We start from the raw sequence: 22,634 nt of genomic DNA, 5'->3' as shown, positions 1-22,634 counted from the left end.
TTTGGTATCTGATTAAACTGACATACTCGCCTATGGCTTTCGTAAACGAAAATTTCATTGTGACCCCGACGTGATTTGAACACGCAACCTTCTGATCTGGAGTCAGACGCGCTACCGTTGCGCCACGGAGTCGACGCTGCTTAGGTCTTGTCATGAATAGGTTCCTCGAACACTTACTGTACCGTTCAAACCTAAGAAATAATGACAGTAGGATCCACGAGACACTCGTCCCGGATGTACTTGCTCTGGCGGGGGTGTAACTCGGTGGTAGAGTGTCTGCTTCGCATGCAGAAAGTCCTGGGTTCAAATCCCAGCTCCTCCAATTTTTGTTTCTCCGTGCAGCAGTACATGAAAACTTTTGCCTATCACCATATTCTACAAAATTCAGTGTACAAGATTCTTCCCCCAAGCAAGTGGATTTCGTACAGTTCGACCTCATGGCGGGAGGACGATGACCTGCAAGACCCTGGGCTGCGATCCCCCCCCATTGAAATGTTGCTCCAAAGCCTTCGGTATGGCGTGCAGGGTGCATCTCAAACATGTATTTGCAACTCACCGCGACAATCGTCATTTGTTTTTTCGAGATACTGAAAAATGAAGGGGGCACACGGGATTGAACCGGGGACCTCTCGATCTGCAGTCGAATGCTCTACGACTGAGCTATACCCCCATTCACGATCTTTGCGTTCCCATAACTTAAGGAAAAATATTATACTCTGCCTGGCTAAAGACGTCTAATCGAGCAAAATATTGCGTAATCATTATCTCTCAGTTATATATTAGCGTTAAACGATATAAATATCAAAAATACTAGACACTTCGCGCCTGGAGAAAGTGCGAGTCGGCGCCTTCACCTTAATGTCAGAACGCGAAAATTGCACTAGTAGCTTTTTTTCAAGCAAGTTCTGTTCGTCCGTTCTCCGTAATCGTTTGGTATCTGATTAAACTGACATACTCGCCTATGGCTTTCGTAAACGAAAATTTCATTGTGACCCCGACGTGATTTGAACACGCAACCTTCTGATCTGGAGTCAGACGCGCTACCGTTGCGCCACGGAGTCGACGCTGCTTAGGTCTTGTCATGAATAGGTTCCTCGAACACTTACTGTACCGTTCAAACCTAAGAAATAATGACAGTAGGATCCACGAGACACTCGTCCCGGATGTACTTGCTCTGGCGGGGGTGTAACTCAGTGGTAGAGTGTCTGCTTCGCATGCAGAAAGTCCTGGGTTCAAATCCCAGCTCCTCCAATTTTTGTTTCTCCGTGCAGCAGTACATGAAAACTTTTGCCTATCACCATATTCTACAAAATTCAGTGTACAAGATTCTTCCCCCAAGCAAGTGGATTTCGTACAGTTCGACCTCATGGCGGGAGGACGATGACCTGCAAGACCCTGGGCTGCGATCCCCCCCCATTGAAATGTTGCTCCAAAGCCTTCGGTATGGCGTGCAGGGTGCATCTCAAACATGTATTTGCAACTCACCGCGACAATCGTCATTTGTTTTTTCGAGATACTGAAAAATGAAGGGGGCACCCGGGATTGAACCGGGGACCTCTCGATCTGCAGTCGAATGCTCTACGACTTTTTTTTTTTTTTTTTTTTTTTATCGCATCAAATCTACTTGAAATGATACGTGGCTATCAGCACCATTATTCAACACACATGCTCGACTGTGCGCAGACGCCCGTGGCGTAGCTCTTGGGTCCTGAGTCAGACGCAGTAGTTCCAAAAATCTCTCCTGATCGGCACTGTGCCGAAAATTTCGCTACACAACCCCTTTGTCGTGCTTGAGCTTCAGGTAGACGCCGGTTTGCAGCCAGGAAGCGGACAGCAGCAACTTTCAACTAGATTTGTAGTACTCAAACAACTCAGTAAAACAGCATGCATCTTTTGCAGAACTGGAAAAACTCGACCGGGACAGGATTCGAACCTGCAATCTTCGGATCCGAAGTCCGACGCCTTATCCATTTTTTTTTTTTTTTTTTTTAAACCACTTTTTTGTTTTTTTGTTTTTTTTATATGTATCTTTTTTCCCGGGCCGCCCGCGTGGCAGGCGAGCATTCTACCACTTTTTTTTTTTTTTTTTTTTTTTTTTTTTTTTTTTTTTTTTTTTTTTTGGTGCTTTAAGTGGTATCAGGCAGGGAGAGGCAAGGAGGGCAGGGGTCATGCAATCTGAGGCCTGGCCATCTTGTCTCCCACCGTAACCGTCACCACGGCACCCTACCTCATCGGCGCACTGAAGAAATGCTGCGGCTTGACTCCGCCGCCAGTAACATAAAAACAGAAATTAGTCCGGAGACGAAATGTTGCATCCATTTGCAGTGTAAATGAATTTGTCCATTTTCATATGTATTCAGGAGATCCGGGAATCCGTGCACTTTGCACCGCATGAGTGCGTCTCACCCCACAAATCAGAGTTAGTATTGAAATGAAAATATAAATGAAAAGTCGTCTATCGTTGTTTCTCTCCATCGGATCGACTGTTACAATTAAGAAGCTAGGAAACTCAGTTCTGTGCAGGGCATCCGCCAATGAGACGGAACGCGCTATTACAAACATTCTGCTAATTTCTGAACGTGACGAATGATCCAAGTGACGCACTCGTAAATTAGCCTGTCCCGCACTTACTTCTTTGGACTTCACTTCGGGCGTCCGAAGGAAGAGTGGAATCCACCATGTCGGAAGAAATGGCTTTAAGCACTCCATCCTATATTGGCTGTGAAATGATCGTGTGACTTAAAAAGTTTGCAAAATGAGCTTTATAGTTTTTAGTCTTCTGTAGTCGGTGGTGCTGTATCATTAAATACAGGAGAAAGTCTTCTTTACTCGTTTCGTTCACATTGAAAAGATAGTAAACTGTGTGGCCTTTAAGCCAGTTTACTGAATTTCTTTTGGTCTGCGGGTAAGGCACTACCTCCGGAGTGAGGAAGTCAGCTGGCGTTATGGTCGCAGGGCATGTTCTAGTGATGCTCGCCAACAACTGTCGTATGACCGCCCAAACATCTCGCACTTTTTCGCAGACAAATCGATGTTCCTCGCTATCTTGTACCTGGCAAGTGTTGCATAAGGGTGAATCGGCCAGATGAATGGAATGGAGTCTGGCATTGGTAGCTATTTTGCGATTCACCGTGAGATACCAAGACGCTCGCACGTGAGACGGTAAATGGCGTGAATGAATATTATCCCAAATCACCCGCCAATTGTGAGCTGTATATTTGTCTTCGATGTTATTCCTGGAGGTGGACTCGATCAAAGTCTTATAAAGTTGCTTCACCACCGTTATTTCCTTCGCCGGAATTCTTGTTCGAGCATAACTATATTCAAGCAGGAAGTATTTTAAATGATAAAGGTCGTGTGGAATATGATGTACATCAATCGGGGGGTTGAGGTTCGCTGGGGAGATTTCGTTGAGAAGGTGTGCAGTGAGACAGTGTGGAGATTTTGTCCATAGCTTATACATACTGCTTAGATAGAGCGCCTGTGCCTTTTTATAGACATCTGTGAGGTTCAATCCGCCCTTCCGAGGAGGGAGCGTCAACGTAACATATTTAACTTTGAAGATATTGCCTCTGGTCACAAAATGGCCCAGGGCAGACAGCATTCTATGTGCAATGCCACTGGGAAGAGGCAACACTTTGGCGACATAGTTAATCTTCGAGAGGATATAAGTGTTGACCAGTTCAATTTTTTGGAGAGCATTCAGTTTCCTCATGCTATGCAGTTGTACACATGCCCTAACTTTATGAAGTAAAGCTCTATAATTAACAGCAATGGTATTCTGTATCTTCCGCCGAAACTCAAGGCCTAAGCACTTTATACTGGTAATTTCTCGTAATCGGGTATGATTGGGTAGATTTATTCCCCGTCCAACATTCATGAGTCCGGATTTTTGCCAGTTCACCTTCGCCCCAGATACCGCCTCATATCGTTGAAGTATTTGAAGTGAGGACCGCACTTCTTGCGCGTTCACGACAAGAAAGCCGACATCATCTGCGTACGCACGGCACACAATCTTCTGGCTATTGATTTCCAATCCCTGCAAATGTGCAGTTAGCGTAGCGAGCAGAGGTTCTATGGCGATGGCAAAGAGAGCCATCGACATCGGACAGCCTTGCCTCACCGAACACTCGATATCAATAGCGCCACTGAGGCGACCATTAATTTGAATCCGCGACGTACTATTACGGATCAGATTGTCGAGTACTTGGGTGAACTGGTGCGGAAACCCCAATTCCTGCATGACGCGGAAAAGGAAACGATGGCTCACCCTGTCGAACGCTTTTGCAAAGTCTATCATGACGAGGGCGCATTTTAACTTGCAAGCCTCCGCTACGGCAATGACATCTCTGTAATCCGTGAGCGTGTGGTAAATAGATCTATCTCTACCGACACTCGTTTGATACTGTCCTGTGATTGTGGTCATGACAGTTTTGAGCCGTTGGCTCAGAACACGGGCGAATAGTTTATAATCACTATTTAATAACGTGAGAGGTCGCAGGTTAGTGAGGTCGTTACTGCACGGGGTCTTGGGCAGTAAGACAACAATTCCTTGTCGAAATTCCTGCGGAATAACGTTTTGTGGGTTCATTAGTTCTTTACATATTGCAAGGAGTTTCGATTTCATCTGCGGCCAGAAGGTTTGATATACTTCGGCAGGTATTCCATCGCAACCAGGAGATTTATTCTTCGGACTCCTTAGGATAACGTCTGTTAATTCGTCTTCTGTCACCTCTGTCATCAGCTGAGTCGCCTCTGTGGGGCTGAGTTTCCGTGATAAATTTGTCGCAAACTCCGCAAACACGGTATCATCTGTCATTTTATTGGACATCAGGTCTCGATAGTACTCTTCAATCGCACGCATAATGTCACTTTGTTTAGTAACTATTGCCCCGGTGCTGGTTCGGATGTGTGTAATGATTTTCCGACTGCCTCGTCGACTTTCACGTAACATGTGATACATGGCAGCCTCTTCTTCTTGCACCGTCTTAGGAACTCGCGCCCGAATTTGAAAACCTTCCAACTGTTTCCGTTGCAGCGTTAAAAGTTTCGCCTGAATTCTTTTGATCTTTGCAAAATTGCCGATAACGGTCGCGTCACATTTATACAACTCCCGAAGACACTGAAAGTAAAATTCCATGGTCCGTTTGTGCCACAGACTTTTCTGACGGGAGTAAAACATTAAAGTTTTCCTAATTTGTGGTTTGGCGCATTTGAGCCACCACTCGATCGCGGAGTTGTAGGATCTGAATTTGCGTTCACATGCCGTCCAGGTGGACAGGAAGGCTTCTCGACATGCAGGATCATGCAAATGTGCGATGTTGAACTTCCATAACCCTCGACCCCGGTATGTTTCCTGTTTTTGCATGTTGACGGTGCAGATATAGGCAGCATGGTCGGAAAATACAGTTGGCCATATTTCGGTGTGTAGCAGGTGTTGCGTTAAATTACGCGATATGTAAATTCTATCTAACCTACTTGCCGAATGATTGGTAACATGCGTAAAACCCACTTCCACTCCGTGCATGTGCGTCCAAGTGTCAGTGAAGCGGAGTTCTTGAATGATCTGTTCTAATTCGACACACCGATTAAAGTGAGGAGTTTGATCGATTTGACGAAGCACACAATTGAAATCGCCGCCAAAAATGACATCACTGTAGTTGGTCCCGAAGAGCGGAAGGATCTCGTGGCGAAAAAATTCTGCACGGTGTTGCCTATTACTGGACCCAGAAGGTGCGTAAATATTAATCAGTCTGATGTTATTGACAGTGACTGCTATCCCTCTGCCGGTCACCAGTTTGGCCTCACAATTTGCAATGATCCCTTCTTTTAACAGTAATGCTGTTCCAAGTTCGAAACCGTTGCCAGGGTTCACGAAAGCGTTATACCCTGCTATGTGGTCTAACCTGATCTCACTCACTTCCTGAAGCATGGCTATATCGATGTCGGCTGCGTATAACAAGTCTTGTAAGTTCTTCAGATTCAAATCACTGCGTATCTTATTGATATTGAGAGTCAGGATCTTGTAGGCCTGCAGGGTGGTCATAGATGTTTGGTACGAAAGGAGCAAACGATAGGGTGCGTCATACAGCCTTCAATTGGAGGCGCTGACCGTGTCGGTCGTTTGAGTAGCCATGGCCACGTGGACGTTGTGTCCATCAACCGCTGATACGGGGGGCAAGGAGCCGGTCGAGGGTGTGGAATCCTCCTGCATCTCTACATCAGCTTCGTTCGTTTCAAACTCGTCCGCCCAATTGGGAGAGCAAAGGGTGCCTACTGGCTCAGAAACTGGTGGATTCGTATTCTGTGGCTCAGTTTGCTGAGTGGGCGTCTCATCTGGTCCGCTGTCGTACATCGTGGGAGTCTCCGACATGGTGTCGTCTGATCGCGTTGTGTCCCGCGAGCGCGAAGGCGAGGCGGCAGCGTCTGCGGGCCCTTCTTTTAAATTCTGACCGATTAATTTAGCCTTTCCCCGCAAGCTCGGTGCTGTATCTTCCGCACCTTGGTGAGCCATCCTCCGCTTTTTATTTTTCTTCGGAGATCGATTACCACGTATTACTGTGTCGGAGTTGGGCATCGTTTCAGCGACTCGTTCAGACATGGGAGCAGGAGCCATGGACACCTCCACCAACTCGGCACCCCGTGAGGGCTGGTCCACCGCCATCTCACTGGTCCTGTTAGTTTCATGTGTTTCAGAAGCAGCCATCTCGGACGCGACTGGCGTGTCCGGAGACGTCACATTAACGACGGAACTGGGTCCGGCAGGTTTATCGCGAATCAGTTGTATGGACGGCTCACCGCGGGCAACCGACACGTACGATGGCTGTAATGTTGACATCGCGGGAGGGCTAACACTCTCTCCGGTTGGCAGTTGAACTACACGACGCTGTAAACATTCCGCACGAACATGTCCCGTCGAGTTACATCTGGCACATGTTCTAGGTTGGCCATCATACATTACGACGGCACGGTACCCACAAACCGTGACGTACGACGGAATATGTCGTTGCAAGTCAACTTTAAGCTGCCTGACGCCATTCAGTACCGGATACTTATGCGCCGGAGACCAACGTTCGGCAAAGTTGCTCAAAACTTTGCCATACGGCGATAACGCAACGTTTATCTGGTCTGCTGGGACCTCAAACGGTAGTTCAAAAATGCGAATTGTTCGAAGTCCAAGCCCGGCGTGAGAAACAGTAACCACACCCACATTGCCATCACTATGCTTAAACTTCAAACCAGAACTAAAGGAGTCAACTAGTTTGTCACAAAACTCGGCATCTCTCATCTTGATATAAACGATGCTAGACAGAATCGACAAATGTATACCGATAATCTCATCGAGGCCAATTTTCATCACTTCTTCGAGGAAATCCTCGATTTCGAAGGATGTTGGTCGGGCAAACGTGTTATCGAACGTTAACTTCAAGGTGTCTTTCCTCATAGTATGTGCCATCACTGAATTATCATCGTCATTCCACAAACGCAAGAATAACCGCTGCTAGCGAGCGACTTACCCCGCAGAAGTAAACAAGCCAGCCGCAGCGCGGAGCACAGACAACCGCACGCCACGGCCGCTGCAGGCAGACTGTACGACTGAGCTATACCCCCATTCACGATCTTTGCGTTCCCATAACTTAAGGAAAAATATTATACTCTGCCTGGCTAAAGACGTCTAATCGAGCAAAATATTGCGTAATCATTATCTCTCAGTTATATATTAGCGTTAAACGATATAAATATCAAAAATACTAGACACTTCGCGCCTGGAGAAAGTGCGAGTCGGCGCCTTCACCTTAATGTCAGAACGCGAAAATTGCACTAGTAGCTTTTTTTCAAGCAAGTTCTGTTCGTCCGTTCTCCGTAATCGTTTGGTATCTGATTAAACTGACATACTCGCCTATGGCTTTCGTAAACGAAAATTTCATTGTGACCCCGACGTGATTTGAAACACGCAAACCTTCTGATCTGGAGTCAGACGCGCTACCGTTGCGCCACGGAGTCGACGCTGCTTAGGTCTTGTCATGAATAGGTTCCTCGAACACTTACTGTACCGTTCAAACCTAAGAAATAATGACAGTAGGATCCACGAGACACTCGTCCCGGATGTACTTGCTCTGGCGGGGGGTGTAACTCAGTGGTAGAGTGTCTGCTTCGCATGCAGAAAGTCCTGGGTTCAAATCCCAGCTCCTCCATTTTTTGTTTCTCCGTGCAGCAGTACATGAAAACTTTTGCCTATCACCATATTCTACAAAATTCAGTGTACAAGATTCTTCCCCCAAGCAAGTGGATTTCGTACAGTTCGACCTCATGGCGGGAGGACGATGACCTGCAAGACCCTGGGCTGCGATCCCCCCCTATTGAAATGTTGCTCCAAAGCCTTCGGTATGGCGTGCAGGGTGCATCTCAAACATGTATTTGCAAACTCACCGCGACAATCGTCATTTGTTTTTTCGAGATACTGAAAAATGAAGGGGGCACCCGGGATTGAACCGGGGACGTCTCGATCTGCAGTCGAATGCTCTACGACTGAGCTATACCCCCATTCACGATCTTTGCGTTCCCATAACTTAAGGAAAAATATTATACTCTGCCTGGCTAAAGACGTCTAATCGAGCAAAATATTGCGTAATCATTATCTCTCAGTTATATATTAGCGTTAAACGATATAAATATCAAAAATACTAGACACTTCGCGCCTGGAGAAAGTGCGAGTCGGCGCCTTCACCTTAATGTCAGAACGCGAAAATTGCACTAGTAGCTTTTTTTCAAGCAAGTTCTGTTCGTCCGTTCTCCGTAATCGTTTGGTATCTGATTAAACTGACATACTCGCCTATGGCTTTCGTAAACGAAAATTTCATTGTGACCCCGACGTGATTTGAACACGCAACCTTCTGATCTGGAGTCAGACGCGCTACCGTTGCGCCACGGAGTCGACGCTGCTTAGGTCTTGTCATGAATAGGTTCCTCGAACACTTACTGTACCGTTCAAACCTAAGAAATAATGACAGTAGGATCCACGGAACACTCGTCCCGGATGTACTTGCTCTGGCGGGGGTGTAACTCAGTGGTAGAGTGTCTGCTTCGCATGCAGAAAGTCCTGGGTTCAAATCCCAGCTCCTCCATTTTTTGTTTCTCCGTGCAGCAGTACATGAAAACTTTTGCCTATCACCATATTCTACAAAATTCAGTGTACAAGATTCTTCCCCCAAGCAAGTGGATTTCGTACAGTTCGACCTCATGGCGGGAGGACGATGACCTGCAAGACCCTGGGCTGCGATCCCCCCCCATTGAAATGTTGCTCCAAAGCCTTCGGTATGGCGTGCAGGGTGCATCTCAAACATGTATTTGCAACTCACCGCGACAATCGTCATTTGTTTTTTCGAGATACTGAAAAATGAAGGGGGCACCCGGGATTGAACCGGGGACCTCTCGATCTGCAGTCGAATGCTCTACGACTGAGCTATACCCCCATTCACGATCTTTGCGTTCCCATAACTTAAGGAAAAATATTATACTCTGCCTGGCTAAAGACGTCTAATCGAGCAAAATATTGCGTAATCATTATCTCTCAGTTATATATTAGCGTTAAACGATATAAATATCAAAAATACTAGACACTTCGCGCCTGGAGAAAGTGCGAGTCGGCGCCTTCACCTTAATGTCAGAACGCGAAAATTGCACTAGTAGCTTTTTTTCAAGCAAGTTCTGTTCGTCCGTTCTCCGTAATCGTTTGGTATCTGATTAAACTGACATACTCGCCTATGGCTTTCGTAAACGAAAATTTCATTGTGACCCCGACGTGATTTGAACACGCAACCTTCTGATCTGGAGTCAGACGCGCTACCGTTGCGCCACGGAGTCGACGCTGCTTAGGTCTTGTCATGAATAGGTTCCTCGAACACTTACTGTACCGTTCAAACCTAAGAAATAATGACAGTAGGATCCACGAGACACTCGTCCCGGATGTACTTGCTCTGGCGGGGGTGTAACTCAGTGGTAGAGTGTCTGCTTCGCATGCAGAAAGTCCTGGGTTCAAATCCCAGCTCCTCCATTTTTTGTTTCTCCGTGCAGCAGTACATGAAAACTTTTGCCTATCACCATATTCTACAAAATTCAGTGTACAAGATTCTTCCCCCAAGCAAGTGGATTTCGTACAGTTCGACCTCATGGCGGGAGGACGATGACCTGCAAGACCCTGGGCTGCGATCCCCCCCCATTGAAATGTTGCTCCAAAGCCTTCGGTATGGCGTGCAGGGTGCATCTCAAACATGTATTTGCAACTCACCGCGACAATCGTCATTTGTTTTTTCGAGATACTGAAAAATGAAGGGGGCACCCGGGATTGAACCGGGGACCTCTCGATCTGCAGTCGAATGCTCTACGACTGAGCTATACCCCCATTCACGATCTTTGCGTTCCCATAACTTAAGGAAAAATATTATACTCTGCCTGGCTAAAGACGTCTAATCGAGCAAAATATTGCGTAATCATTATCTCTCAGTTATATATTAGCGTTAAACGATATAAATATCAAAAATACTAGACACTTCGCGCCTGGAGAAAGTGCGAGTCGGCGCCTTCACCTTAATGTCAGAACGCGAAAATTGCACTAGTAGCTTTTTTTCAAGCAAGTTCTGTTCGTCCGTTCTCCGTAATCGTTTGGTATCTGATTAAACTGACATACTCGCCTATGGCTTTCGTAAACGAAAATTTCATTGTGACCCCGACGTGATTTGAACACGCAACCTTCTGATCTGGAGTCAGACGCGCTACCGTTGCGCCACGGAGTCGACGCTGCTTAGGTCTTGTCATGAATAGGTTCCTCGAACACTTACTGTACCGTTCAAACCTAAGAAATAATGACAGTAGGATCCACGAGACACTCGTCCCGGATGTACTTGCTCTGGCGGGGGTGTAACTCAGTGGTAGAGTGTCTGCTTCGCATGCAGAAAGTCCTGGGTTCAAATCCCAGCTCCTCCAATTTTTGTTTCTCCGTGCAGCAGTACATGAAAACTTTTGCCTATCACCATATTCTACAAAATTCAGTGTACAAGATTCTTCCCCCAAGCAAGTGGATTTCGTACAGTTCGACCTCATGGCGGGAGGACGATGACCTGCAAGACCCTGGGCTGCAATCCCCCCCCATTGAAATGTTGCTCCAAAGCCTTCGGTATGGCGTGCAGGGTGCATCTCAAACATGTATTTGCAACTCACCGCGACAATCGTCATTTGTTTTTTCGAGATACTGAAAAATGAAGGGGGCACCCGGGATTGAACCGGGGACCTCTCGATCTGCAGTCGAATGCTCTACGACTGAGCTATACCCCCATTCACGATCTTTGCGTTCCCATAACTTAAGGAAAAATATTATACTCTGCCTGGCTAAAGACGTCTAATCGAGCAAAATATTGCGTAATCATTATCTCTCAGTTATATATTAGCGTTAAACGATATAAATATCAAAAATACTAGACACTTCGCGCCTGGAGAAAGTGCGAGTCGGCGCCTTCACCTTAATGTCAGAACGCGAAAATTGCACTAGTAGCTTTTTTTCAAGCAAGTTCTGTTCGTCCGTTCTCCGTAATCGTTTGGTATCTGATTAAACTGACATACTCGCCTATGGCTTTCGTAAACGAAAATTTCATTGTGACCCCGACGTGATTTGAACACGCAACCTTCTGATCTGGAGTCAGACGCGCTACCGTTGCGCCACGGAGTCGACGCTGCTTAGGTCTTGTCATGAATAGGTTCCTCGAACACTTACTGTACCGTTCAAACCTAAGAAATAATGACAGTAGGATCCACGAGACACTCGTCCCGGATGTACTTGCTCTGGCGGGGGTGTAACTCAGTGGTAGAGTGTCTGCTTCGCATGCAGAAAGTCCTGGGTTCAAATCCCAGCTCCTCCAATTTTTGTTTCTCCGTGCAGCAGTACATGAAAACTTTTGCCTATCACCATATTCTACAAAATTCAGTGTACAAGATTCTTCCCCCAAGCAAGTGGATTTCGTACAGTTCGACCTCATGGCGGGAGGACGATGACCTGCAAGACCCTGGGCTGCGATCCCCCCCCATTGAAATGTTGCTCCAAAGCCTTCGGTATGGCGTGCAGGGTGCATCTCAAACATGTATTTGCAACTCACCGCGACAATCGTCATTTGTTTTTTCGAGATACTGAAAAATGAAGGGGGCACCCGGGATTGAACCGGGGACCTCTCGATCTGCAGTCGAATGCTCTACGACTTTTTTTTTTTTTTTTTTTTTTATAACTTGCAGACAGTCTACCACTCGAACGAATATATCTATTGAAAAAAAAATATTAAAGAATATCCACCACACAGCCACTTCAAAAGAAGTACAGTACTGAAATTAAAATCCTAAAACATGACTATATAATGTAGACTGCTTACTGAAATAAAGATCAAAACACGAAAACTTCAGTCCTGGTGTAGAGAAGAAACATACATATAGGCGGCAAATCCAGAAACAGTATAAAAGAAAATGGCTCACACAGGTGACCTTAGCCAACACCCTCTCTTTCAAATGTCAGGCTAAGCATATTGGCAAAATCATCTCAGAGGCCTGGCAATCGCAAGCGCTGCCAGTAAGCAGTAAGCATGTACTGCCGAAACGCTAGGTGTCCATCCTCTTCATGACAACTGTTGACAAAATGTACGAAATGGCCAATCAACCACATGACGGTATGGAGCTTCGTCCGCGGAAAAAAGGAAGAATCGGGCCGGACGATGATGTCAATAGTATAAGCGGCTTCAGCAGACCTAGTGTCAAAAGCAAGTTGTTTCCTGAGCCAACGCCAATTAGCAAGGTGCCCACAGCAGGTGAATCGATGGTCAAGGGTATCCAGGAGACCACACCGAGTACAGGTGTCCGTGTCAGAAAGACCAATACGGTGCAGTCGTACATTGGTGGGAACCAAATTATTTACTACCCTATACCATGTGGACGCCACGGCCATAGAGTGGATCGGCAGACTAACGTTCTTCCAGACGTTCCTCCAGGACACAGATGGAGACGCCAGCTCTATTGGATTGGGACCGGCCAGCCCCTCCCAGCGGGCAATCAAGCCCTTGGTCGTTGGCACCGGTCGCCGCAAGAAGACGTCACCGAGGTAACTCACCGCAATGTAAAATTCCCGAATGTGTTTCAACTTAAAATTTAGGCGTCCGACATCGACAGGTGGAGCAAGGCTCGCCGGACGCACAACAGTAAAAAGCCTGGATGTAATTGAAGTCACTTCTTGCGTAACAATTAGAGTCGTTCGGCGGACGTACAAAGCAGACGCCTTGCGAGTAATGTCAGAGAGGCCCAAGCCTCCGGAGAGACGCGGTTTCGTCATTACCTCGTAACGTAACTTGAATAGATGGCCCTTCCATATAAACCTGCTAGACAATTGGCGCAACCTTTTCGCCACCATCATGGGAAGTGGGAACAGCTGAGCAACATAATAAGCTTTACATAGAACGTAGGCGTCTAAAATTCTGACTTTTTGCAAAATGGTAGCAGAGCGCTGCTCATGGACCATCAGAGCCCCCTGTATCTTCTCGGTGACAGATTTCCAATTGAGAGCCGCCATTTTTAGAGGACACCGATCAATGATAATCCCCAAGGACGTATGGCGATCGACAAAAGTGGCCCAAGGGACGTCAGCATCGCGAAATCCTCGAATATCAAGGAACTTACATTTACCCTGATTGAGACGCGCTCCAGAGACACGACAGTATGCATCAACTGCTCCTTTCAACAACGGGATATCATCACGTTGACGGAGGAGAACAACGACATCATCCGCATATGCCTTAACAGAGAGCTGCCCACCAGAGAGGGACATACCCTGAAGCTTGAGAGCAATAGTCCGAAGCAGCGGTTCCAGGGACAATACGAATAAAGACATAGAGAGCGGACTACCCTGAGGCACTCCGCGGCGGATAGCAATGGGCGGCGTCAGCTGCCCATTGACTGACACCCGAGCTGTTATTCCCCTATACAAATTGCCAAGAACACCACGTGATGAAGCGTTAAAACCTATTGTACCTAAAACACGATGTAAAAACACATGACTGACGTGATCAAAAGCCTTATAAAAATCAAGGAAGGCAAAGGCACAATGTACGTTTGTAACCGCCGCAACCGAGACAACATCCCGATATTCGGCTACTGGTGTCAGAATAGATCTATCATGAAAACAACATTGATGGGCACCAATCACACCCCGAAGCAGAGAAGACAGCCGGCTATTGAGCGCTCTAGCAGCTGTCTTATAGTCAAAATTCAGCAATGTGAGCGGACGAAGATTGGCAGCAGATAAACGACCAGAGGACTTCGGGATTAAAACAATTTTCCCTACTTTAAAATCGGCAGGCACATCCATCCCCCTGACAATCTCATTTAAAATCTGCGTAAAAATGCCACCCAAAAGAGGCCAAAAACGGAGATAAAATTCTTTAGGCAGGCCGTCTGGACCCGGCGATTTACTGGACGGAGAGCGAGCAATAAAATCGAAAACATCATCTACCTGGAACTCCCGGAGAAATTCGCCGTTCGCGTCAGGCGCGATCGTCGCAGTTAGATCCCCAAAGACATCATCCGAAAGAGACTCACCAGAATCATCGGCAGAATATAGACTAGTGTAATACTGATGAAGAGCACGAACCATTTCCTCCTGTGCACTAAGCTGTCGCCCATCATCCACCGTAAGAGAAGAGATGAAGGAGCGACGACGACGAGTCTGATGCCGTAGCAGGTGGTACAAGGATGTCAGTTCACCTTCAACAAGAGAGTGAGGTTTCGACTTAACTCGCAGACCATCCATCTGTCGTCGTTTAAGGCTCAAGAGCTTGGCTTTAATACGACGAACATCATGGATCCGCAGTGGAGAGGTACCCGCCGCGTCATATAGTTCACGCAGGACAGAGTAGTAATATTCATACGTGTTCTTAAAATCACGCGTCCTAGCAGCACAGTAGAAAATCAAAGTCTGACGAATCTTGGGCTTGGCAAACGCAGTCCACCAAACCAGCAAGGAGGGGTATCGCGGGACAGAGCGAAGACATCGCTCCCACACGCCACTTATAACATCATCCATAGCACTGTCGGCAAGGTGGGAAACATTTAACATCCACTGGGAACGATAAAGTTTTGCAGGTGGGCGACTAAGATTTACAGTTGCAGTAAAAGCACAATGGTCAGAAAAACTAGTAGGAATAACATCGACAGAAAGAATTTTATCACATAAAAAATCAGATAAATAGAATCTGTCGAGTCTACTGCATGAGGACGCGGTAAAAAACGTATATTTCACCAGGGTTGGGTATTTGTGTTCCCAAACATCACGCAGATGCATCGTACGAACTAAGTCATGTAAATCACGGCAATAATTAAAATTGGGGGACTGGTCTGCAGGGCGTAAAACACAATTAAAATCGCCTCCGAGCAGGAGACTCCGAGGACTCTGGCGCAAAAGATAAATAAGCTCTTCTTTATAAAAGCGCGATCGAGCCACAGTGTGACCCGAACCAGAGGGGGCATACAAAACAACGAGGCGGAGATCAAAAAGACGACAACCAATCCCACGGCCAGAGTCAAGGAATTCAATGTCAGTAATAGGAATGCCCTCTCGAAAGAAAAGAGCAGTTCCTGTTGAATATTCCGGCGCGACATTAAAAACACTTTGAAATCCAGGTAGAGAGAGATCAGAAAACAACACTTCCTGCAAAAACACTACGTCCGCACAGGCGTCGTAAATAAACTGCCGCAAAGAGGCAATGCGAACGTCGGACTCAATACGGTTAACATTTAAGGTAAGAAAGGTGTATGCTTGAACCATACAGAGAAAAGCGAGAAAACAAATCACCTACACCGACGCACCAGCGTCACAGTCCATAGCAGGGGTGACGGAGGCATCCGAGGGAGGGGGACTGCTACCCCGTTCCGCGGATCCCTTACGTTTCGGTTTTTTACGAACAGCATTAACGTTCGGCTGAACGCGTAACTTGCGTCGGCTGACGGGCAAGGAAACTTCAGCCGCCGGTGACGTAGGAGGGTCAAGTTCTGTATCCGACACCACCCGCGCCGGTCCACATGCGGGATCCGGGGTCGCGGGGGAAACATCCGACAAAACGGAATGGTCAACACCTGCACTAGCTTCCGGCAAACATGGACTGCACGGAGGCGAAACGTGAGCAGGAAGGTCCGAGGCCGCAGAGTTGGAAGGAAGCGGAGCAGCTTCGCTGGCAGAGGTATGGGGCAGCGAAGCAGGAAGTTGTCGCGGCTCCACTTGTTGTGACATCGAAGTCGGTTCGGAAGACGGCGCCAACAGGCCCGACCGACGACCCGACTCGAGAGAAGCTGCGTCGGAGGCCGGAGGGGCGCCAGCAGCCGCCACCGGAACCGCTACCTCAGGAGAGCAGGGAGCAGCTACAGTACACAGTGGCTCGGAGGATGCCGGTCGCTCGGACTGGGGCATCTCAGGGAGATCCTCATCCGTACTATTTCCATCGTGTGGGCGACGCCTCTTATTATTCAAAAGTGGCACACCCACCTGAGGGACAGATGGAACAACATCAGATTTAGCACGCAAAGGAGGAAATTCTGTATCAGGGGAGCGCAAAACCTGTGGCGGGGCGCCACTACCACTGGACTGTGCTACACCAAGAGCAGAACCACCTGCAACGAGGTCAGCGACCGTTAACTTGCGACGCTGTTCGAGAGAATTTTTTAAAACAAAAACTCTCCGCGGACAGTCGGTACGCACGTGACCACTTTCATTGCACAAAAAACAGGTGCCAACCTGACCACTATATGTTACATGGACACGATATCCACCGATCTGCAGGTGAGATGGAATATTCTGCTTAACGTGCATTTCGACTGAACGAATACCACTGTAACATTGCAGGCGATGTTGGCTTGACCAGCGTTCAAGGCGAATGCTCTTTACATCACCATACTTCTGTAGACCCTCCTTAAGATAGACATTATCCACCTCCGGTGGAAGGTTGTAAACACGAACATTGGTATACGTGATGGAAGCATTGGAAAGCAGCACGGTACTTACAGAATCATCCCGATGCCGAAAGAGAACTTGATGACCATATTTAGAAAGAATTTTATCAACCTGAAGTGGGTCCATAAACTTAACAAAGAAAACATACAGTTCGGTATCAAAATAAGCAGTGTGCACCTGATCCGAATGAACACCAAAGGTATCTACCAACCAATCATGAATCTCAAGAGAACTAGGTTGCACATGGCGGGTTGACTTGTGAAAAGCAAAACTAACTGTAGCCTGACGAGGAATAACCTGGGACGACATTTTCAAAATATGCGGTCGAAACCGCTACACAAAAAACACTGAAATAAGGACAGAAAAAAAAACACAAGGTACGAAACAACGACGGAGAAACACTCACAGAAGTTGCAACACAACACGTAAACAAAAACGATAGTCCACTATACGTAACGCTACGGCGGAGCGGAAGACTAGGCACGTCCACACTGCACGGCGTCTAAAGCGGAACTGAAGCCTTCGGTATGGCGTGCAGGGTGCATCTCAAACATGTATTTGCAACTCACCGCGACAATCGTCATTTGTTTTTTCGAGATACTGAAAAATGAAGGGGGCACCCGGGATTGAACCGGGGACCTCTCGATCTGCAGTCGAATGCTCTACGACTGAGCTATACCCCCATTCACGATCTTTGCGTTCCCATAACTTAAGGAAAAATATTATACTCTGCCTGGCTAAAGACGTCTAATCGAGCAAAATATTGCGTAATCATTATCTCTCAGTTATATATTAGCGTTAAACGATATAAATATCAAAAATACTAGACACTTCGCGCCTGGAGAAAGTGCGAGTCGGCGCCTTCACCTTAATGTCAGAACGCGAAAATTGCACTAGTAGCTTTTTTTCAAGCAAGTTCTGTTCGTCCGTTCTCCGTAATCGTTTGGTATCTGATTAAACTGACATACTCGCCTATGGCTTTCGTAAACGAAAATTTCATTGTGACCCCGACGTGATTTGAACACGCAACCTTCTGATCTGGAGTCAGACGCGCTACCGTTGCACCACGGAGTCGACGCTGCTTAGGTCTTGTCATGAATAGGTTCCTCGAACACTTACTGTACCGTTCAAACCTAAGAAATAATGACAGTAGGATCCACGAGGCACTCGTCCCGGATGTACTTGCTCTGGTGGGGGTGTAACTCAGTGGTAGAGTGTCTGCTTCGCATGCAGAAAGTCCTGGGTTCAAATCCCAGCTCCTCCATTTTTTGTTTCTCCGTGCAGCAGTACATGAAAACTTTTGCCTATCACCATATTCTACAAAATTCAGTGTACAAGATTCTTCCCCCAAGCAAGTGGATTTCGTACAGTTCGACCTCATGGCGGGAGGACGATGACCTGCAAGACCCTGGGCTGCGATCCCCCCCCATTGAAATGTTGCTCCAAAGCCTTCGGTATGGCGTGCAGGGTGCATCTCAAACATGTATTTGCAACTCACCGCGACAATCGTCATTTGTTTTTTCGAGATACTGAAAAATGAAGGGGGCACCCGGGATTGAACCGGGGACCTCTCGATCTGCAGTCGAATGCTCTACGACTGAGCTATACCCCCATTCACGATCTTTGCGTTCCCATAACTTAAGGAAAAATATTATACTCTGCCTGGCTAAAGACGTCTAATCGAGCAAAATATTGCGTAATCATTATCTCTCAGTTATATATTAGCGTTAAACGATATAAATATCAAAAATACTAGACACTTCGCGCCTGGAGAAAGTGCGAGTCGGCGCCTTCACCTTAATGTCAGAACGCGAAAATTGCACTAGTAGCTTTTTTTCAAGCAAGTTCTGTTCGTCCGTTCTCCGTAATCGTTTGGTATCTGATTAAACTGACATACTCGCCTATGGCTTTCGTAAACGAAAATTTCATTGTGACCCCGACGTGATTTGAACACGCAACCTTCTGATCTGGAGTCAGACGCGCTACCGTTGCGCCACGGAGTCGACGCTGCTTAGGTCTTGTCATGAATAGGTTCCTCGAACACTTACTGTACCGTTCAAACCTAAGAAATAATGACAGTAGGATCCACGAGACACTCGTCCCGGATGTACTTGCTCTGGCGGGGGTGTAACTCAGTGGTAGAGTGTCTGCTTCGCATGCAGAAAGTCCTGGGTTCAAATCCCAGCTCCTCCATTTTTTGTTTCTCCGTGCAGCAGTACATGAAAACTTTTGCCTATCACCATATTCTACAAAATTCAGTGTACAAGATTCTTCCCCCAAGCAAGTGGATTTCGTACAGTTCGACCTCATGGCGGGAGGACGATGACCTGCAAGACCCTGGGCTGCGATCCCCCCCCCCCCCCATTGAAATGTTGCTCCAAAGCCTTCGGTATGGCGTGCAGGGTGCATCTCAAACATGTATTTGCAACTCACCGCGACAATCGTCATTTGTTTTTTCGAGATACTGAAAAATGAAGGGGGCACCCGGGATTGAACCGGGGACCTCTCGATCTGCAGTCGAATGCTCTACGACTGAGCTATACCCCCATTCACGATCTTTGCGTTCCCATAACTTAAGGAAAAATATTATACTCTGCCTGGCTAAAGACGTCTAATCGAGCAAAATATTGCGTAATCATTATCTCTCAGTTATATATTAGCGTTAAACGATATAAATATCAAAAATACTAGACACTTCGCGCCTGGAGAAAGTGCGAGTCGGCGCCTTCACCTTAATGTCAGAACGCGAAAATTGCACTAGTAGCTTTTTTTCAAGCAAGTTCTGTTCGTCCGTTCTCCGTAATCGTTTGGTATCTGATTAAACTGACATACTCGCCTATGGCTTTCGTAAACGAAAATTTCATTGTGACCCCGACGTGATTTGAACACGCAACCTTCTGATCTGGAGTCAGACGCGCTACCGTTGCGCCACGGAGTCGACGCTGCTTAGGTCTTGTCATGAATAGGTTCCTCGAACACTTACTGTACCGTTCAAACCTAAGAAATAATGACAGTAGGATCCACGAGACACTCGTCCCGGATGTACTTGCTCTGGCGGGGGTGTAACTCAGTGGTAGAGTGTCTGCTTCGCATGCAGAAAGTCCTGGGTTCAAATCCCAGCTCCTCCATTTTTTGTTTCTCCGTGCAGCAGTACATGAAAACTTTTGCCTATCACCATATTCTACAAAATTCAGTGTACAAGATTCTTCCCCCAAGCAAGTGGATTTCGTACAGTTCGACCTCATGGCGGGAGGACGATGACCTGCAAGACCCTGGGCTGCGATCCCCCCCCCATTGAAATGTTGCTCCAAAGCCTTCGGTATGGCGTGCAGGGTGCATCTCAAACATGTATTTGCAACTCACCGCGACAATCGTCATTTGTTTTTTCGAGATACTGAAAAATGAAGGGGGCACCCGGGATTGAACCGGGGACCTCTCGATCTGCAGTCGAATGCTCTACGACTGAGCTATACCCCCATTCACGATCTTTGCGTTCCCATAACTTAAGGAAAAATATTATACTCTGCCTGGCTAAAGACGTCTAATCGAGCAAAATATTGCGTAATCATTATCTCTCAGTTATATATTAGCGTTAAACGATATAAATATCAAAAATACTAGACACTTCGCGCCTGGAGAAAGTGCGAGTCGGCGCCTTCACCTTAATGTCAGAACGCGAAAATTGCACTAGTAGCTTTTTTTCAAGCAAGTTCTGTTCGTCCGTTCTCCGTAATCGTTTGGTATCTGATTAAACTGACATACTCGCCTATGGCTTTCGTAAACGAAAATTTCATTGTGACCCCGACGTGATTTGAACACGCAACCTTCTGATCTGGAGTCAGACGCGCTACCGTTGCGCCACGGAGTCGACGCTGCTTAGGTCTTGTCATGAATAGGTTCCTCGAACACTTACTGTACCGTTCAAACCTAAGAAATAATGACAGTAGGATCCACGAGACACTCGTCCCGGATGTACTTGCTCTGGCGGGGGTGTAACTCAGTGGTAGAGTGTCTGCTTCGCATGCAGAAAGTCCTGGGTTCAAATCCCAGCTCCTCCATTTTTTGTTTCTCCGTGCAGCAGTACATGAAAACTTTTGCCTATCACCATATTCTACAAAATTCAGTGTACAAGATTCTTCCCCCAAGCAAGTGGATTTCGTACAGTTCGACCTCATGGCGGGAGGACGATGACCTGCAAGACCCTGGGCTGCGATCCCCCCCCATTGAAATGTTGCTCCAAAGCCTTCGGTATGGCGTGCAGGGTGCATCTCAAACATGTATTTGCAACTCACCGCGACAATCGTCATTTGTTTTTTCGAGATACTGAAAAATGAAGGGGGCACCCGGGATTGAACCGGGGACCTCTCGATCTGCAGTCGAATGCTCTACGACTGAGCTATACCCCCATTCACGATCTTTGCGTTCCCATAACTTAAGGAAAAATATTATACTCTGCCTGGCTAAAGACGTCTAATCGAGCAAAATATTGCGTAATCATTATCTCTCAGTTATATATTAGCGTTAAACGATATAAATATCAAAAATACTAGACACTTCGCGCCTGGAGAAAGTGCGAGTCGGCGCCTTCACCTTAATGTCAGAACGCGAAAATTGCACTAGTAGCTTTTTTTCAAGCAAGTTCTGTTCGTCCGTTCTCCGTAATCGTTTGGTATCTGATTAAACTGACATACTCGCCTATGGCTTTCGTAAACGAAAATTTCATTGTGACCCCGACGTGATTTGAACACGCAACCTTCTGATCTGGAGTCAGACGCGCTACCGTTGCGCCACGGAGTCGACGCTGCTTAGGTCTTGTCATGAATAGGTTCCTCGAACACTTACTGTACCGTTCAAACCTAAGAAATAATGACAGTAGGATCCACGAGACACTCGTCCCGGATGTACTTGCTCTGGCGGGGGTGTAACTCAGTGGTAGAGTGTCTGCTTCGCATGCAGAAAGTCCTGGGTTCAAATCCCAGCTCCTCCATTTTTTGTTTCTCCGTGCAGCAGTACATGAAAACTTTTGCCTATCACCATATTCTACAAAATTCAGTGTACAAGATTCTTCCCCCAAGCAAGTGGATTTCGTACAGTTCGACCTCATGGCGGGAGGACGATGACCTGCAAGACCCTGGGCTGCGATCCCCCCCCATTGAAATGTTGCTCCAAAGCCTTCGGTATGGCGTGCAGGGTGCATCTCAAACATGTATTTGCAACTCACCGCGACAATCGTCATTTGTTTTTTCGAGATACTGAAAAATGAAGGGGGCACCCGGGATTGAACCGGGGACCTCTCGATCTGCAGTCGAATGCTCTACGACTGAGCTATACCCCCATTCACGATCTTTGCGTTCCCATAACTTAAGGAAAAATATTATACTCTGCCTGGCTAAAGACGTCTAATCGAGCAAAATATTGCGTAATCATTATCTCTCAGTTATATATTAGCGTTAAACGATATAAATATCAAAAATACTAGACACTTCGCGCCTGGAGAAAGTGCGAGTCGGCGCCTTCACCTTAATGTCAGAACGCGAAAATTGCACTAGTAGCTTTTTTTCAAGCAAGTTCTGTTCGTCCGTTCTCCGTAATCGTTTGGTATCTGATT

The 22,634-nt window shown here is 46.9% G+C and overlaps 35 non-coding genes across 35 annotated transcripts; 12 read left to right on the top strand and 23 right to left on the bottom strand.

The window, feature by feature from the left end:
* Nucleotides 1–60: 60 nt before the first annotated feature.
* On the bottom strand, nt 61–132 carry Trnaw-cca. Its single transcript has one exon. It is a non-coding gene; the product is annotated as a tRNA-Trp (tRNA).
* A 118-nt stretch (nt 133–250) lies between these two features.
* On the top strand, nt 251–322 carry Trnaa-cgc. Its single transcript has one exon. It is a non-coding gene; the product is annotated as a tRNA-Ala (tRNA).
* A 276-nt stretch (nt 323–598) lies between these two features.
* Trnac-gca lies at nt 599–670 on the bottom strand. The gene has a single exon. It is a non-coding gene; the product is annotated as a tRNA-Cys (tRNA).
* A 319-nt stretch (nt 671–989) lies between these two features.
* Nucleotides 990–1,061, bottom strand: Trnaw-cca. The gene has a single exon. It is a non-coding gene; the product is annotated as a tRNA-Trp (tRNA).
* Nucleotides 1,062–1,179: 118 nt separating this feature from the next.
* On the top strand, nt 1,180–1,251 carry Trnaa-cgc. The gene has a single exon. It is a non-coding gene; the product is annotated as a tRNA-Ala (tRNA).
* A 6,679-nt stretch (nt 1,252–7,930) lies between these two features.
* Trnaw-cca lies at nt 7,931–8,004 on the bottom strand. The gene has a single exon. It is a non-coding gene; the product is annotated as a tRNA-Trp (tRNA).
* Nucleotides 8,005–8,123: 119 nt separating this feature from the next.
* Trnaa-cgc lies at nt 8,124–8,195 on the top strand. The gene has a single exon. It is a non-coding gene; the product is annotated as a tRNA-Ala (tRNA).
* A 277-nt stretch (nt 8,196–8,472) lies between these two features.
* On the bottom strand, nt 8,473–8,544 carry Trnac-gca. Its single transcript has one exon. It is a non-coding gene; the product is annotated as a tRNA-Cys (tRNA).
* Nucleotides 8,545–8,863: 319 nt separating this feature from the next.
* Trnaw-cca lies at nt 8,864–8,935 on the bottom strand. Its single transcript has one exon. It is a non-coding gene; the product is annotated as a tRNA-Trp (tRNA).
* A 118-nt stretch (nt 8,936–9,053) lies between these two features.
* On the top strand, nt 9,054–9,125 carry Trnaa-cgc. Its single transcript has one exon. It is a non-coding gene; the product is annotated as a tRNA-Ala (tRNA).
* A 276-nt stretch (nt 9,126–9,401) lies between these two features.
* Nucleotides 9,402–9,473, bottom strand: Trnac-gca. Its single transcript has one exon. It is a non-coding gene; the product is annotated as a tRNA-Cys (tRNA).
* Nucleotides 9,474–9,792: 319 nt separating this feature from the next.
* On the bottom strand, nt 9,793–9,864 carry Trnaw-cca. Its single transcript has one exon. It is a non-coding gene; the product is annotated as a tRNA-Trp (tRNA).
* Nucleotides 9,865–9,982: 118 nt separating this feature from the next.
* Trnaa-cgc lies at nt 9,983–10,054 on the top strand. The gene has a single exon. It is a non-coding gene; the product is annotated as a tRNA-Ala (tRNA).
* A 276-nt stretch (nt 10,055–10,330) lies between these two features.
* On the bottom strand, nt 10,331–10,402 carry Trnac-gca. Its single transcript has one exon. It is a non-coding gene; the product is annotated as a tRNA-Cys (tRNA).
* Nucleotides 10,403–10,721: 319 nt separating this feature from the next.
* Nucleotides 10,722–10,793, bottom strand: Trnaw-cca. The gene has a single exon. It is a non-coding gene; the product is annotated as a tRNA-Trp (tRNA).
* Nucleotides 10,794–10,911: 118 nt separating this feature from the next.
* Trnaa-cgc lies at nt 10,912–10,983 on the top strand. The gene has a single exon. It is a non-coding gene; the product is annotated as a tRNA-Ala (tRNA).
* A 276-nt stretch (nt 10,984–11,259) lies between these two features.
* Trnac-gca lies at nt 11,260–11,331 on the bottom strand. Its single transcript has one exon. It is a non-coding gene; the product is annotated as a tRNA-Cys (tRNA).
* Nucleotides 11,332–11,650: 319 nt separating this feature from the next.
* Trnaw-cca lies at nt 11,651–11,722 on the bottom strand. The gene has a single exon. It is a non-coding gene; the product is annotated as a tRNA-Trp (tRNA).
* A 118-nt stretch (nt 11,723–11,840) lies between these two features.
* Trnaa-cgc lies at nt 11,841–11,912 on the top strand. Its single transcript has one exon. It is a non-coding gene; the product is annotated as a tRNA-Ala (tRNA).
* Nucleotides 11,913–17,637: 5,725 nt separating this feature from the next.
* Nucleotides 17,638–17,709, bottom strand: Trnac-gca. Its single transcript has one exon. It is a non-coding gene; the product is annotated as a tRNA-Cys (tRNA).
* Nucleotides 17,710–18,028: 319 nt separating this feature from the next.
* On the bottom strand, nt 18,029–18,100 carry Trnaw-cca. The gene has a single exon. It is a non-coding gene; the product is annotated as a tRNA-Trp (tRNA).
* A 118-nt stretch (nt 18,101–18,218) lies between these two features.
* On the top strand, nt 18,219–18,290 carry Trnaa-cgc. Its single transcript has one exon. It is a non-coding gene; the product is annotated as a tRNA-Ala (tRNA).
* A 276-nt stretch (nt 18,291–18,566) lies between these two features.
* On the bottom strand, nt 18,567–18,638 carry Trnac-gca. Its single transcript has one exon. It is a non-coding gene; the product is annotated as a tRNA-Cys (tRNA).
* A 319-nt stretch (nt 18,639–18,957) lies between these two features.
* Nucleotides 18,958–19,029, bottom strand: Trnaw-cca. Its single transcript has one exon. It is a non-coding gene; the product is annotated as a tRNA-Trp (tRNA).
* A 118-nt stretch (nt 19,030–19,147) lies between these two features.
* On the top strand, nt 19,148–19,219 carry Trnaa-cgc. Its single transcript has one exon. It is a non-coding gene; the product is annotated as a tRNA-Ala (tRNA).
* A 282-nt stretch (nt 19,220–19,501) lies between these two features.
* On the bottom strand, nt 19,502–19,573 carry Trnac-gca. Its single transcript has one exon. It is a non-coding gene; the product is annotated as a tRNA-Cys (tRNA).
* A 319-nt stretch (nt 19,574–19,892) lies between these two features.
* On the bottom strand, nt 19,893–19,964 carry Trnaw-cca. Its single transcript has one exon. It is a non-coding gene; the product is annotated as a tRNA-Trp (tRNA).
* A 118-nt stretch (nt 19,965–20,082) lies between these two features.
* On the top strand, nt 20,083–20,154 carry Trnaa-cgc. Its single transcript has one exon. It is a non-coding gene; the product is annotated as a tRNA-Ala (tRNA).
* Nucleotides 20,155–20,431: 277 nt separating this feature from the next.
* Nucleotides 20,432–20,503, bottom strand: Trnac-gca. Its single transcript has one exon. It is a non-coding gene; the product is annotated as a tRNA-Cys (tRNA).
* A 319-nt stretch (nt 20,504–20,822) lies between these two features.
* Nucleotides 20,823–20,894, bottom strand: Trnaw-cca. The gene has a single exon. It is a non-coding gene; the product is annotated as a tRNA-Trp (tRNA).
* A 118-nt stretch (nt 20,895–21,012) lies between these two features.
* On the top strand, nt 21,013–21,084 carry Trnaa-cgc. Its single transcript has one exon. It is a non-coding gene; the product is annotated as a tRNA-Ala (tRNA).
* A 276-nt stretch (nt 21,085–21,360) lies between these two features.
* On the bottom strand, nt 21,361–21,432 carry Trnac-gca. Its single transcript has one exon. It is a non-coding gene; the product is annotated as a tRNA-Cys (tRNA).
* Nucleotides 21,433–21,751: 319 nt separating this feature from the next.
* Trnaw-cca lies at nt 21,752–21,823 on the bottom strand. Its single transcript has one exon. It is a non-coding gene; the product is annotated as a tRNA-Trp (tRNA).
* Nucleotides 21,824–21,941: 118 nt separating this feature from the next.
* Trnaa-cgc lies at nt 21,942–22,013 on the top strand. Its single transcript has one exon. It is a non-coding gene; the product is annotated as a tRNA-Ala (tRNA).
* A 276-nt stretch (nt 22,014–22,289) lies between these two features.
* On the bottom strand, nt 22,290–22,361 carry Trnac-gca. Its single transcript has one exon. It is a non-coding gene; the product is annotated as a tRNA-Cys (tRNA).
* Between the last annotated feature and the right edge of the window lie 273 nt (nt 22,362–22,634).

Source organism: Schistocerca piceifrons, chromosome 3 (genome assembly GCF_021461385.2).
Source record: "Schistocerca piceifrons isolate TAMUIC-IGC-003096 chromosome 3, iqSchPice1.1, whole genome shotgun sequence".
Taxonomy (NCBI): Eukaryota; Metazoa; Arthropoda; class Insecta; order Orthoptera; family Acrididae; genus Schistocerca; species Schistocerca piceifrons.
The sequence above is the reverse complement of the archived record's forward strand: the minus strand, read 5'-3'. Positions and strand labels throughout refer to the sequence as shown.